The following is a 15,036-nucleotide window of genomic DNA, read 5'->3' as shown; positions in this document are numbered from 1 at the left end:
AGATATCTACCCGTAGATCAGATTAAAAACCCGTCTACTGGAATGAAAACGTAGCTCAACTTATCCAGGATATTAAAGTGTGTAGTGCAGCTGACATCTGATCTGATTACCTTTCATGCAAAGCAAGAACAAAACCCCAACTTTAAAAAGGCAAAATAAAAAGTACTGAGAGAAATCCACGTTGGGGGACTAAATACGATTATAGCAGCAATTTCAGATCAATATCAATAAAAGATTTTATGGACTGCAAGATGCATATCCAACACAATTCAGAATTGACATGTTTTAAGCTGTACACCAATCACTTCCCACAATGGAAATGAATTTTGGAGACGCAGAAATCAGAGGAAGAGATATCTCTGTAGGAAAGATGATACAACATATTCAAATCCTCATGCTCAAGTTCAGAGAAATCTGCAGCTGACACAAGGAATAAATTGAAAAGCAGAAAATACAGCCTGAAAATAAGAATTAACTACACTAAACTAGTAGTTTTTGAAAGAAGCTAAAAGAAAATGCCTTCTAAATTCAGGGGCTTGACCCAGACATCTGCTGTCACCTAGAAAGTGAAAGCCTGCATCAAAAGAGTAAAGGGAGGATGTCCACCAACTTCGGAGAGGGGCTAAGCAAGCCAAGTCTATTCAAAAACATCAGCTTTAACAGAGAAATTAAACAGTCGTGGCTAAGCTGCTTAACATTTCGCAACACAGACAATGGCACAAAAGATACAATAACAGCAGCTTAAGGGAAAGCTGCCAGTGGAAACCAACTGGAGAAAATGTTGAAACTCTGGGATAAAGAGATGACTGATAAAAAAAAAATCCCCAAATTCTTCCAGATCTGGAAAAGCACACACACAAAAAAACAGGAAAATTAAATTATACTCAAAATATCAAACCAAGATAACTTAAAGAGATATTAGGCTCCTTCCATCAGTAAACAAGACATTTCCTCCAGCATCATCTTAACCACTGAAAAAGGAAGCAGAAACCCAGAGTTAACCTACAGTCTTCCAGCTCAAAATCTAACAAGTGCATACCAAATGGAAAACTCTCTTTTCTACAACTAAAGAGACAGGATGACCCCCCCAAGATGCCCTCATGTTGTAACATGGAACAAAAGTAGAAGATCAGAGTCTGCATTTATCCTGTATGGTTAATCTAAAAGAAATGGTGTTAAAACAGTTACTAGTGCCAAATCCCAACATCCAATCAGTTCCAACATGCCCTTCTCACACCAGAAAGGCACTATTACCCCAGACCTCACTCCAAAATGTATGAAAAATTACCCGCTACTGCACCTCAATAACATCTTGAGTGAAGCCCTGGCAGAGGTTTGCCCTGGCCCAGCAAAGGTGTGGCTGCTCCATCCCTGGAAGTGTTCAAGGCCAGGCTGGATGGAGCTCTGAGCAACCTGGGATAGTGGGAGGTGCTGGAGGCAGAAGGGTTGGACTAGATGATCTTTAAAGGTCCCACCAAACCCAAACCAATCTGTGATTCTGATTAGAAGAATGCAATTTACTCATAAGCATATCTTCTCTGAGTAATGACTCAGCCAGTGCAGAGTAAAGACTGAAGTATGCAGGGAAGGGGAACCCATCCAGCATTAAGTATTAACTGAATTTACTTTTGCATTTGAATTTTTAATATTTTTTAACATTAATTAGCTGCAAAACGCAATGATCAGTCTCAAGTCAAACTTTGAAAGAAGGAAGAAGAATACAAATGCACAAACAGTTCATCACCAAGAAGAAGCAAACCCTTGCAGCACAGACAGGACACATGCTGGCATGATCAGATCACTGGAGGAGGGATAAGGGTGATGACTTTAAAGTTATTTCCAGCTTACTGCCTGGCAATGAAAGGAAAATCTGAAACTACAGCTGGACATTTGAATACCTTCAAAACAAATCCCCTGGAAAGGATCAAGTATTAAAATAAGTGAAGTCAATGAATAAACAAGAGTCACCATAACTGGTACTTCCCAGGCAAAGATCAAAATATTTCAAATCTGTCATATTGATATGGCCACAACATCTGCCAATATCTAGATGGGTAGCTAAGCCAGTGTGGAAGAATGCAGAAATGGCTGGTAAAAATTCTGTTGTACCTGAAAAGTAATTGTTATTTGGCAAATTGAGACCAGATCACATCAAAGACTGCTGGCCTTGGTGGCATAAGAAAGAAGCAAGCTTAGATAACCCAGAATGCAAGGCAATAAAAAGATTCACATCAGAAATATATATAGGGAGCTGAGCTTTAGGTATGTGGCATTTTTCTGGTTCCCTGCTCCATGCTTTTAATTTGCCCATGTGGGGCAGGATGGCTTTCAGGAACTTGAGCTAGAGATGGAATGGACAGCGGGACTCAGTGCTTGCTGACTGTGGTTCCTCACTGCTTTTCTGATACACACCAAAACTCTTTGAAGAAAAAGCAGGAGCCTCCAGTATCTACAGCTCACATTCACAGCAAAAACAAAACTAAGAACACATCTCTTTTAGCATAACTTATTTTTAGCTGTCAACAACAGGGAAGATAAAAAGGGCATTCCTTGGCTTCCAGGAATTTCGGTTTATAATTAGTGAGCAGATACCAGATCAAATTTAATAACTTTCTCCTAAGATTGATGCAATCCTCAGCATTTCCATGGGTTTCCATTCCTATCAGGATATCTTTGTCAAAACATATTTTGTTTTCATGTTAATGTAGGACTGTTTCTTTTGAAAAACATCCTGGGCTGTTTCCTAACTAAATGGAAGACAATGAGGCCAGATATCATCTCTCATCACTGAGCTATACCAAGTAGTAAATGAGAATGGCAGATTGTTCAGTGAAATCTGTTGCATCAGAAGAAAGTCAGTTGTGAGGAAGTGTGAGCTCTGCAACCTCTGATACAGGGTACACAATTTTTTTAGGATAAGAAACCAACAGAAAAGTACTTTATTTTCTGCTTTAACCCACACCCTTCCCCTTTCTCCCCTCCATTCTTCCTGCACCACAGTTTATAAAGTGGAAGACGGGCTGAGGTGCAGGCAGGTGCATCCTGCACCATGCAGAGCCCAGCAGCTCACGCTCCACATTTGCCGATTGTTATTCGGCGGCATCGGTGACAGGACTCCATTTCCAGCCTGTGATTATTTGTTACTGCTGAAAATTATTTTCAAAAAAGGACAGGTAAAGCACAGACCCAAGTGTTGTCTGATAAAATGATTGCTTATAAAAATGGATCAAAAGTTGAAAAAAAGTAGTTATCTGTGACAACACAGTGGCCCATTTCTACAATTTATATAAGCCCTTCCAAAGATTTTCCTCTGAGCATCTCATTAAATCTAGGTTCCAAAGCTAGAATTGAGTGCATTTATATATTTCAGCTGTTGAATGCTGTCAGGATTCAAAGATAAACTACTTTTTCCAGACAATTTAGATTTTATAATATTTGTTGTCTTCACCAAAGATGAAAGACAGTTGTTGTTTTAAATCATTGCTTTGTACAATCTGGTTTGCATACATTTAACAGAGAGCCATTTACAGTCCCATCAATGTCTGGAGCATAGCAAGAGAAAGGTAAACTGCAGCTGGGTACTTTATGAAGAAAAGCTTGATTTTCAGATAATCTTGGGTTTTCCTGACTTTTTTCCCAATTTGATTATTTGGAAGAAGGGAGGATTTTGCTTTAGAGTTCCTCACACATCTGCTTTACTGAGGGTATGTTTCAACCATTTTTTCAGCGCCATAAACTTTTACTATAGAGCAGTCTTAGCAGGTACCAAAAAACTCCGCCATATAAAACCACAACTCTCCATCCTCCTCTACAAAACAGCATTTCAGGCCAAAACTAATCCATCCACATACCACTTGCACTCATTTAAATAGCAAGTGACAGGCAAATTTAACTGTTTTTCAAAGGACAAGTAGCTATAGTCTGCTGTATCTACTCCATTCACCCAATCCACTTCCCAGCTGTGGATGTTTTTGAGGCAGCTCTGTGCTGAACCACTCACATCTCAAGTCAGGCAAGATGAAAACAAGCCACAGGCTACCAAACATTTTCCTTCTGCCCTTCCAAAGGAAAAAGCAGTGAGGGCGCACTCGATACTGTCTCAACAACCCCTCTTAATGACAACTAACGTGAAATAATGATTATATGAAAACATAGGTGAGGAAAACCCCTCTGCTTTCCACCTCTCACATTGCATTTTTCCAAACAGCAACTTCCCAAGCACTCCTCCCTTGCTTGTATCTGTTCCCTACAGCTGCCAGAGACAAACCACAGTGCCCAACTGCGGGACACAGAAGAACTCTTCCCTCTCCGTATGACAGGCCTGAAAGCTGGGCTGGTGGCCAAATTCCTACCAAGTGCCTGCTTTTCCTCAGCAGCACACCCAGGGCAGGGCTGAGGCAGAACTCAAGGAAAGCCTCCTGTGTGCCCATCCTTGCAGGACAGCTGCCCCACACTCCCTGCACAGCCGGTCCAAGGCTGCGGCATTCCACCTGGGCACCTCCACACCGGTGCCCTCAGAGATTTCAGCACTCAAGCAACCTCCTTGTTTGGGAAAGACGAGGAAACACAGCCATGCCAGTGCCTCTTCTGGCCTGAGCATTCCCTGAGCTGACAGAGCCACAAACCCCAGAGAATGTCTCCCCAGGCCCCTGAAAACCAACACCAGCAGCTCCCAGTCACTAACGAGCACTCACCCACGAGCCAAAGTGTAATGTTTGATAGCCTGTGAGAGCAGGGAGATTAACTTCTTCATTTGACCAGCTGCCACTGAGGGACTTTCTGTACTCAGCTGAATGCTTATCTAGGCCAGTTTCTAACATTCTTTTTTGATACTGCACAACTTTGGTATAAACAATTACAAAAACCCCAAACTTTTTAATTTTTAACAATTTCTGTTAAGCCATTCCCAGGCTTTAAAAAAAAAAACCCTCTTTTCAGCTACAGGAAAAAAAATTATGTTCATTTTTACATCCGTAAGTCTTCAATTTTTATTTATCCTTGCAAATCGGTCAGCATTGTGATATGGGTATGCCTGGATGGCATCTGCAGCTTTTCAGTCCCAAAGATTTGGCTGAAAAGCTACAGGGCCTTTTCTGGTGGACAACAGAACTATCATTTTTCCTTTCTAGTTTATTCTACTTAAATTAAAAAATATTCCAGCCTTAGTCTACCCACTTTTACTTTTCTTGGATGGTTACTTCTCCTCTTTTATAGAAAATCTTATTGGTTCATTCATGGTGTCTAATGTGGCACTACACTGCATTTCATAGTTTTAATTAATAGCTTAACAGAGCTACTTGATTTTTTTATACTGTGAGAAGCTACAATTTTCCTTCTTTCATAACTGTTGCTGTGATATTTACAGTACATTTGAAGGCAACTTCCAACAGCATTCTTCCTATGACCTAAATATTATCCTTTCTCTATAAAATTCTAGGAACTGGCTCACTGAAAATAGCTGGAGGAAAGAACAATTTTCACATTTCTAAAAGGAAGAAAAGTCCAGACATTAAATTACAAAGAGCCTGTCTTTGAAAGAATTATGCCAAAATCTCTTAAAAAAACCCCAAAAAAACCCACAAACTAAACAAATTAAGCACATAATTCTCTTTAGTGCAATGCATTCATTTCAGCTTGCACTTCTGGTGAGAAGTTGCTCTCTCCCCACTACATATATCAATAGAAATATATATTACATTAGCATTATCTGAATCAGAAAGATCAGTAAAAGGTTACCACTCTTAAAACAATACTCATCTAAAACAATTAAGTCAAATACCAGTAGCCCTTAAGAACTCCAGTGATTTTGTTGCAATATCCTTATGCATAAAACTCAATCCTAGAGAAAAGAAACATACCCAGCAACCAGCCAGGCTTACTGTATATTTACTACCTACGTTTCCACTCAGACTTCATGTCAGACAGATGGGGTGTTCACAGACCCAGCAGGATCACTCTCAACAGCCTCAGCAACAAGAAACCTAAACAACAAGCATCTGGACAAAGTTAAATTATCAAATTAAACACAGGATTTGCAGGACCTCCCCAGTGACCTTGCAGATGAGTAGGAGAAGTTGAATTGAGAAGAGGCAAACATCACCTGAGAGGAACTGCCTCTTGTTCTTTTATGGGTATTTAGATTTTAGTAAGGTTAGCACGCTGCACTTACTATTCTCATGTTAAAATCATTTGGGACAAACCACTGTCATAGTTTTATCTGCAATGCACAACTGGCACTGCCTGCTCTGTCAAGCCCATCAAAATAGCAGAGATGGCAGCAGGTGCAGAAAAAGAGGCAGACCCTACAGGAAAAAAAAGGCAACAAGGTTTATGTGAGTGATGTCATTTTTCAAATCCTGTTTAATTTGGTCTTGATGTTTCTACGGCAAAGAAAAAACAGGAGGAAAAACTGACATAGCAGGGAGGATGAGGGAAGGTCTAAAATCCATGTTAATAAAAGAGCAAGCAAAGGACACTGTGTGGAAAGACTGGAGAAAAGGGCTCCAGAGAAACCCACAGCTTCCCTTTAGCCCCTGCTGGGAAAGGCCACCCCCAGGACATTTCTCCATCCACAACCTCCACACTTTTCTGTGGGACAGTGAACATCCTGTAGATCTTGGTCCTTTTCTCTCTTTTTCCAAGGACCTTGCTGCAGCATCCTTGGAACGAGTGCTTCCCTTGGGTTGCTCTGCCATGGAACCCTTCCCAGAGTTTCCTCTGGAAGGGATTATGAACTTACCCATTTCACAGCTTCAAAGGCAGGCAGACAGAAAAGTTAATGAATTATCACAGGCAGTGGTGGATTAAGACTCATGACCTAATGTCTCAGCTCTATGCTCATGCCATTAAAATGCAGAGTCCTGTTTAATATTAGAACCAGCCACATCCAGAGATTTATGGTCACCACCACATCTGGAGGTAGGTTATGGAGGAAGACCATGCACTCACTCCCTTTTAACACCATTATTCCCTCCCACAGGCAGTATGCTTAGGGCTTCCATGTGTTGAAATAACATCACACAGCTGTAGGAAGAGCAGTATATGTTACTTTAATTCTGTAAGAAAAGTTCAGTATCACTTATCTCATTACTCTGGCCCCATGTTCCACCACAACTCCCAAAAACAAGGTCTGGTTGCTTATCAAACCACAGCCTAAGGTAGAAATACAAACAGGTGGCACCTGCACAGAGCAAGTCCTGAGGAATCCTGCCTGACCACTCATTTTGGATAGAGGCAGCACTGCCTTCATAAGCTTTACCACACCTCCCATAATGTACTACACAGAATGAAGAAAGAGACCACTTCTCACATTCCTGAAAAATTATTATGAGTCCCCAGATGGTGGAATCATCAACAATTTTTTTTAAAAAACCTTAAACAGAAGAGGAAGACTGTTAAAAATCCCATGTTCACAAAAACACTGTTCAGACTTATGTATTTGGGTGCTCTTCTGCAACCTGCAGGATACCACTATTGTAGGTTAAAATTTAAAAACAAACCTACTTGTAATTGCTACAATGAATATTGGTAATTTAAGAAAACAATTAAGTGAGATGATGAATTTAGCAGAAGTGTCTTTAAAAAAATACTAGTTATTAAAAAACTCCAATGTTTTCCTTTGTTTTTTAATACAGTTTAGGCATTTATTGTCAAAATACTGCAAACATCTATCAACCATCACAGCTTGAGAACATGCTCTTTTTTCCATTTGAAATGTGGGCTTTCAAAGCCTCTGTTTATGCTTCCATTTTGGCAGGTTCTGCAGGATTATTTTATTTCCCCAGTTACCACAGCAGTAAAATTATTCCAACTTAAGAAAATATTTCCTATGCTTTGGCTGAAGAGAAAGTCCTTCAACCTTCCAGCGACATTTTAAATGAACAACCACAAAATTTCCAAGCAATGACTTTAAAATAGGATGCTACAAACTAAACTTCATGTATCAAGGGGGAGATGGGACACAAAGGGCATTGGAGACACAGGTAAATGCAACAATAAATACATATTTAAGGCTGTGGTCCCTCTCCGAGCTGTCTGCAGACCCTTAAAATTACAACCTAAGGGCTCAACTTCTTTGTTACCTTGAGAATCTCAGCTTGGCTCGATGACATTCTTTTCTTGTCCTAAAGTTGTGTCCTACTTAAAAACTACTTGGTTTTGCCCCAGAGACATCTGTATTTCAGTTTTCTGGCTAATGACCACAGGGACTAAGTTGTTGTATGACCTCCATTTGTAGCTCGCAAAGTGCTTTGGGCTTGTTTAGAATAGGCAGAAAAAATAAAAGGAAGAAGGGGCCTGTGTTTAATTGCTACATCTAAGTTTTCAAAATTCCAATATTTAATTGGATGGGTAGATTTCTTTTTATTCCTTTTTTTTTTTTTTTTTTTTTTTTTTTTTTGCTTCTTGAGGGAGAAGCCTTTAAGGCACAAAATGGCCTGAATTCACAGAGAACTTGTTCCACAGCCTTATCAGTTGGAGGCAATTTTCACAAAATGGAACATTCCACATAGAAGAAACTAGTTTCAGCTTTTTTTCTTGTGCTCTTCCCATACTCCAAGCAACCAGCTCTCTTCCAAGTGGACGGAAAACAGTACTTCATTTGAGTGTACGTGGACAAGAAGAGGAGGTAAAAAAAGACTTTAAGAGGCTATGTGATATTCCAGATTGACTGCGCTTCCAGGTTTCTATCTCAAGTCTCAGTTTACAAGAAAAAGATGCTCTCTTAATACCCGCACAGCACGCTCCTGAGTCATGCTGGACTCTTTTCTCACTGCCCATCACTCCCAGCAGTGCTGGGAGCACCGGCCAAGCCTGGGGACACCCCTGCACACCCTCTGTCCCCACAGGATCACGCAGCGGCCGCCAGGCACAGCTTGTGTCAGTAATTCCAATTCCTGCACCTGCCATTCCCCCTGGATCAGCGCTCTGCTACCTCTGTGAAACCAAAGGGAGCACAGCATGCATCAGGAGGAAGGGGGAGAAAGAAGCAAGAAAAATAAACTCTGAAATACAGACTAGAAATTTAGCAGGTCTGCTAAGACCTGCTGGGCAAGACTTTCCCTTTTTACAGTCCCTTTCCTGACAGCAGTTATGTTAACATTTATTTTCCACTTTCTAGAAACTAAAGTTACTTTTTTTTTTTTTGGTTTTTTGTTTCTGAACAACTTAAGCCTCTGGATTCTAAGTTATCAGCTAAGCAATTTTACCAAGGGCTTTTATTATTTTGCAACTTTAAAATATGCTACATTTTCTGCACATTACTGGGACTTCAGAACATACATATTCACTCTGCTCAGATTTATCAAAGTTGAACAGCATTTCATGTATAGCAAAGCTAACTTTAAGAGTCCTTCATAGGTCAGCAGGTAAAATCCTGCTTTGATGGAAGTAAACAACAGTACACTTAAAGCTATTTCTGCCTTTAAGGCAGTAACTAAATTATGTATCAGGAAAGAGATAGATCAAAATTACAGAACAGGAATATATTTTGGTATCAACCAAATAAATATAATTTGTTTTGCACAACTGCTCAAACTGAAATACCCATGAAGGAATAAAACCCCACAACTACCTCCAGCTTCACAAAACTTACAAAAACATTATTAGCATTGCAGTATAAATGAATTAATTTCTCCAATCACACAGATTCCTGATCAAGTCATTGCAAGTCACTACATGATAGCAAGACAAGTTCCGAGCTGTACCCTCTTTGCTTGCAGGGAATAAGGTAAGTCTTTAACTGCTGTCTTCTGACTTTAATTCCCTTGACTGTGTGGCAGGTTGTACATGGAATTGTCACAGGCAAGATGTTACTGCTGCCAGGCCTGGGTAACAGCCAGGATCACCTGAACTGTGTCAGGACCAAAGGATACCCATGGTGTCTCAATGCCATGCTCCTCTACACACTGGAGATGTTGTACATCCTGTTTCCAACCAGCCTGAGAGGAAACAGAACTCAAAGCTCTCACTGCCTCTTTTACCAGGGTCTCTGGGATTTTGGGCCAGGCCACCATCTCCCTCCTGGCCTCAAATTCAACTAGTAACAGAAATACCTCCTTAACATCTCAAAGGATATGCTGATATGCTCGTCCACTTAGCAATGTCAACCTATAAATAAAAACACTCTAAAAGTTCCTATCATCCAAACATCTCATAGTATTTCCTTTCCCATAAATACACATTTTTAAGGCAAATCAGATCAAGTAATTCTCTAGACATTATGTTCTGTGTTGCATTTAAAGAGACGTTGCTCTTTAGACTCTGTGGTAAGGACAGGAAATGGAAATAACTAGTGTATCATCTTCTGATACCAAAGGACTAGGAGAGACAGGCCCATATATTGCAGAGATACCAGCCTGCCAAAATACAAATATTTGCAAGTTGCTGTATTTGGGTTCCTTATTAGAGAAATTGATATCATTTCCTGCAATGAGAGGGGAAAGTTGGAAGCAGTGATCCTATTAGGTTGTCATACTGGCACGTAACAACATAGTGTGGTAACATTTTTGTGAAGACAAAACACTGATGTTAATTCACGCTGCAGACAGAGGCATGAGCCAGAGGAAGTATTTATATACACATTCTCTCATATTGCATTCAAAACAGAAGCTCTGGAAACTGATATTTTTGTTTAAAATGAAGTGTCAAGCTTTTACCCTGCCGAGAACACCAAGAAGGCTCGCTGGAAGCAAGCGGCACCACAGAGGCAGCCACAGAAATTTTCATGCTGAATTTGTACCAAATGCAGCAGCATCCCTCCATCCAGTGGAACCACAGATGGACCCAAGAGTGATTTTCTCTAAATCACCATTTTTTCTCCCCATCTGAATCTTGTTTTCTTTCCTTACATGCAACCTAAATCTGCTGTCCTTCAGTTTTAAGTTATGCCTTGTCCTGCCACTACAGACCTTGGTAAAAAAGCCTCACTCCAGCTTTCTTGTACATCCTTTAAACACTGAAACACCACAACAATATCTCCTCAGACCAACCCCAAGTGTCTCAGCCTGCCCTCACAGGAAAACCCTTCTAGCCCTCTGACTATTTTCATGGCCCTCCTCTGGAGCTACTCCAAGAAGTCCATGTCTGTTTTGTACCCAGGATCCCAGAGCTGGACACAGACCTCCAGAGAGAGCAGAAGGGCAAAATCCCCTCCCTGGACCTGCTGTCCCTGCTGCTTTTGATGCATCCCAGTGGGGTTTCTGGGCTGCAAGCCCATGTTGCTGGGTCACGTCCAGTTTTTCACTGACCAACACCCCCAGGTGGCACCACCCATTCTGCACCGACCCTGGCGACGGCCCTGACCCATGTGCTGGACCTCGCAGTTGGCCTGGATGAATTTCATGAGGTGAACAATAGGAAACAGTTACATCAGCACAAACCAGCCACAAGAGAGAGACACTGAGCCCATCTTAAGCTCAGCACCAACAATTTCACAACAGGCACATGGTCAGGGCAATCTATTTCTTTCTCCTGTCCATGCAGGCACCCTGGGGCAAGGAGCTTAAACTTAGATGTCTGAGGTAAGGGGAGACAAATCCCACCCTCACTGACTCAAATGCAAACAGCTTTTATTTTAAGAAAGGTGATCAGTGCTAGAATGTGCTTGAGTCATTCTCACAATCCAAGGCCACCTCTCAAATTCTCCTCCGGACCTCCAGCATTAGGGCAGACTCCCTCAGCCTGTCTGTGCTTCCTACCACAAGACATTATCACTGTCCTGCGCATCCCTGTGACCACCACCTGCTTTACCAGGACAAACCTCCTGCAGCTGGTGCAGAATGCCAGAAAAACTTTTTTTTTAAAAATGTTCTTTTTTTTTTTTTTTCTGATCTGTCAGCTACAAACCTGTAAGCATCATTTATGTGGAGTGTTTACCAGAGGCAGGAGAACAAAGGAGCAAGCCCTCACTGATACACAATTTTGAAGCACATTATTTTGAAGCACATTATTTACTACTAATGATAGCTTTGTTTCTTGCAGAAGTTTAATTTCTTTTCCCATTACAGAGAAATACACACTTTCCCCAGGCATGTCCCTATAATCTGTGCTTGTGGTGCAAACCATGGCCACATGAAAGACCCTGCTCCATAATAACATTAGTGAGATCAGTCAAGATGACTAGGTGCACCTGCAAGACTTCATTCATGCAGAAATCATTCACTACTGAGGAATGTACTTCAGGTACCTTCATTTCTCCAGGTATAGTACCAAACTGAATTGCCCTCAAAAGCCAAGTAGGGCATACACAGGTTTGCTGCTACTGCTATGAAGGTTTTGGACCTTAACTGGAAGAGGTGCTGTGTTGCTGTGCAGCAGATGCTCTAAAAAAAAAAAAAAAAAAATTCTTATTGAGACTTAGTATAGAACTAGCCTGAAAAATTACTAAAATCAGTCAGAGCAGGTTGGGTAGCCAGTGGTCCACCCTGCCTGGGCAAGGTGAGTGCACCTGCACTCACTCTGTGCAGCCTCTTGCATCAGCCGTTCCTCCATCAGGAGCAGCACAGCACGCCCATTTTTATACATTCCACTGACCCTCAACCAAAAGCTCCACCACACCCGCTCTGCTTTCTGCGCCACTATTTCCCCTCACCAGCCAGCAGTTTCCTGTTGTAATCCTGAATCTTTGCAGGTATTTCTGATCATTTCTTTCAGCTTCACACTCTTCGGGGGGGCCCAGGGGGGAGGAGATGAGAGAATAAATCTGCAACCTAAATTGCGACGGAGTGAAGAGGACACTCCAGTTTGGATTGCTTTTACCACTTAGGAAGCTCCATGGCAGGTGGAGCTGTCATTAATCACACACAATGACAAGCTGCTACTCTCAATCATGCTTTGTGATCAAATTCTGCACTAATCAGGAGCTTCAGAGCAGGCTGGCTGTTCAGCAAGGTTAAAAATTCAGATGATATTTTCCTTAAGATTCCTCTAACATTTAGTAACAGAATCAGAGAGACAAGAAAAAAAAAATACCCAAACAATCCCGCACTGGCAAACATCCTACATGTGAAAAGGAGCAGCTACACCACATGCTTTCAGCTGGACTGTTTTCTATCATGCACACAACGTTCTTAAATGGACCAAAATTTGTCTTGTAGTTTTAAGGGTAACCAACAATCCTCTGTCAAAGCAGTTTTACAGCTGCACTTAAAAGAATAAACAGGTTTACTTAAAAATATCTTTGAAAAAATGCCACATTCTTATAAATAAAAATTACAACCAAAACATTTTTTGTCAAGTCAGTATAAAGGGACCTTTATCTGTTATTTCAAGGTAATTAGGTATGTCAGGAATCATGTGTAACACAATGCACAAATACACAGTTAGCAAGTTACCTGTCAAAAGGCATTTATTTGTCTCGAGAGGGAGAACATGCTGTTCTCAATGTAGGGCCCCATTTTAGTGGATGAGCTGCCTGCAGGAGCAGCCCTGTTCAGATTTCCCATCACAGGCAGTTTACAAAAACTTTGACTATACAGGTTTTTGAAAGATCAATAGCTAAGTTTCAGAACTAGCTAAAGTAAAAAGAAAAGAAAAAATTGTCTAGGTATCTTCACTTGGGGGAAGCATTCTCTGACAAAGCCCCTCTGAAGGCACTGCTTTGTTGGCTGTGCCAACCAAGAGCTCCTATGTGCCAAAAAACCATTGTAAGCTGAGCCTTCAAAGAAAACAAAACTTTACTAAATGAACACAAGGAACAAGAGTTCAAAATGGCAAAACGGATATGCATGCCATGACACCACTGCTGCCAAAGTCATCTTGCAGGTAGGGATGCCACTTCACTCTTCCTTTTTCAATTCTTCTCTCTGCCACTGAATTTGGGTCCATCAGTGACATAACACAGGAAGAGACTAATGTCTTATAAATGCTATTTTCTCTACCCATCCACATAAAGGGCATCCTGCCACTGTTGAGCCTCTTACCCACACAACTCAAACACAAATGACAGAAAATGTGTAGCTTAAAGAATTTTTCCTTTTCTGAGAAAGCACAGCTGAGTCAGAACAAGTTTTAGAACAAACATTACCAAGGTTTCAATTATTTATTATCTCTAATTTAACTGAAAACTCAGAAATTAAGTGACTTACTCTTCATTAACAGCTGAGAAATATAATTTAAATTTGGCTACTTACTTCTATATAGGGAACATAGTAACATAATTAAAGAAGATGACTACAGTGATTGCAAAAAGCTGCCTGCCCAGTTGGGGTTTTTACCAAGTCACACTAACGAGTTGTAGGTTAAAACCCTCTGCAAGATCTCGAGTGACCACTCACCAACTCTTCTTACCAAGCAATTAAATTAAAGCTCTCCTCCCACAGAGGGGAGAAAAGCAAAACAAAAACATCACAGACAGTAATGTCATGAGATCATTTACCTCACCAGCCAGTTACTGTCAGCTAAGACAGCATACAGAGGACTAAAGGGGAAATAAAACCCTCCAGCAATGAAACTGCCAGCATTTCAAAATAAAAAATAATAGAGAAAGGACTGTGACTTCATTTAACTCAACACTCAGCCCTTTGGTTTGCAAAGCCATTGCTGGTCACATCCTGCTGGTTTTGCTCTTTATTTCCAGCTACCAAATTGCATTTAGAGACTTACTTAGCATGCTTTCTGTTTGTGCATCCTCAGGAATTACTGACACATTCAGAGATGGAAGGGGAACAGAACAGGACTTCAAACACAAAGACCTTATACTACAAACATGGAGATTAAAAAAAAAAAAAAAAAATCACAGAAACACAGGGTAGGGAGGAAGACACCAAAGACAAGGCCAGGCTGGATAAAGCTCTGATTTTGAAGTGTCTCTTCTAAGCTAAACCATTCTATGACTCTGTGAAAGGAGCAAGCACACAGCAACACAGAGAAATAAGACATAAGTGTGAGGATATAAACACCTTCAGAAATTTGATGCCACTAAAATGAGTTGATTTTATTTAACTATATTCTTTTTGCCCCAGGAACAGTGATGACTCAATTCCTAAGACCCAGACAGCTTTACATTCATGCAGGTCTTACTGCAGTAATGAATAAGCT

The 15,036-nt window shown here is 40.9% G+C and overlaps 1 protein-coding gene across 4 annotated transcripts in view; it reads right to left on the bottom strand.

Moving 5' to 3' along the window:
- The window catches only part of KLHL29 (kelch like family member 29), a 387,440-nt gene that overhangs the window by 343,944 nt on the left and 28,460 nt on the right, over nucleotides 1-15,036 (bottom strand). The window contains exon 1 of one of the 4 annotated variants that reach the window (XM_063150914.1): nucleotides 1,301-1,325. The exons of the other annotated variants lie outside the window; for them this stretch is intronic. The gene's annotated coding sequence lies outside the window, so the exon portion shown is untranslated. Of the gene's footprint in view, nucleotides 1-1,300; nucleotides 1,326-15,036 lie in introns of those variants that run through there. 4 annotated transcript variants of the gene reach the window in all.

This window comes from Melospiza melodia, chromosome 3 (genome assembly GCF_035770615.1).
Source record: "Melospiza melodia melodia isolate bMelMel2 chromosome 3, bMelMel2.pri, whole genome shotgun sequence".
Lineage (NCBI taxonomy): Eukaryota > Metazoa > Chordata > Aves > Passeriformes > Passerellidae > Melospiza > Melospiza melodia.
Note: the sequence above shows the minus strand (reverse complement) of the source record. Positions and strands in the feature narration are given on the sequence as shown.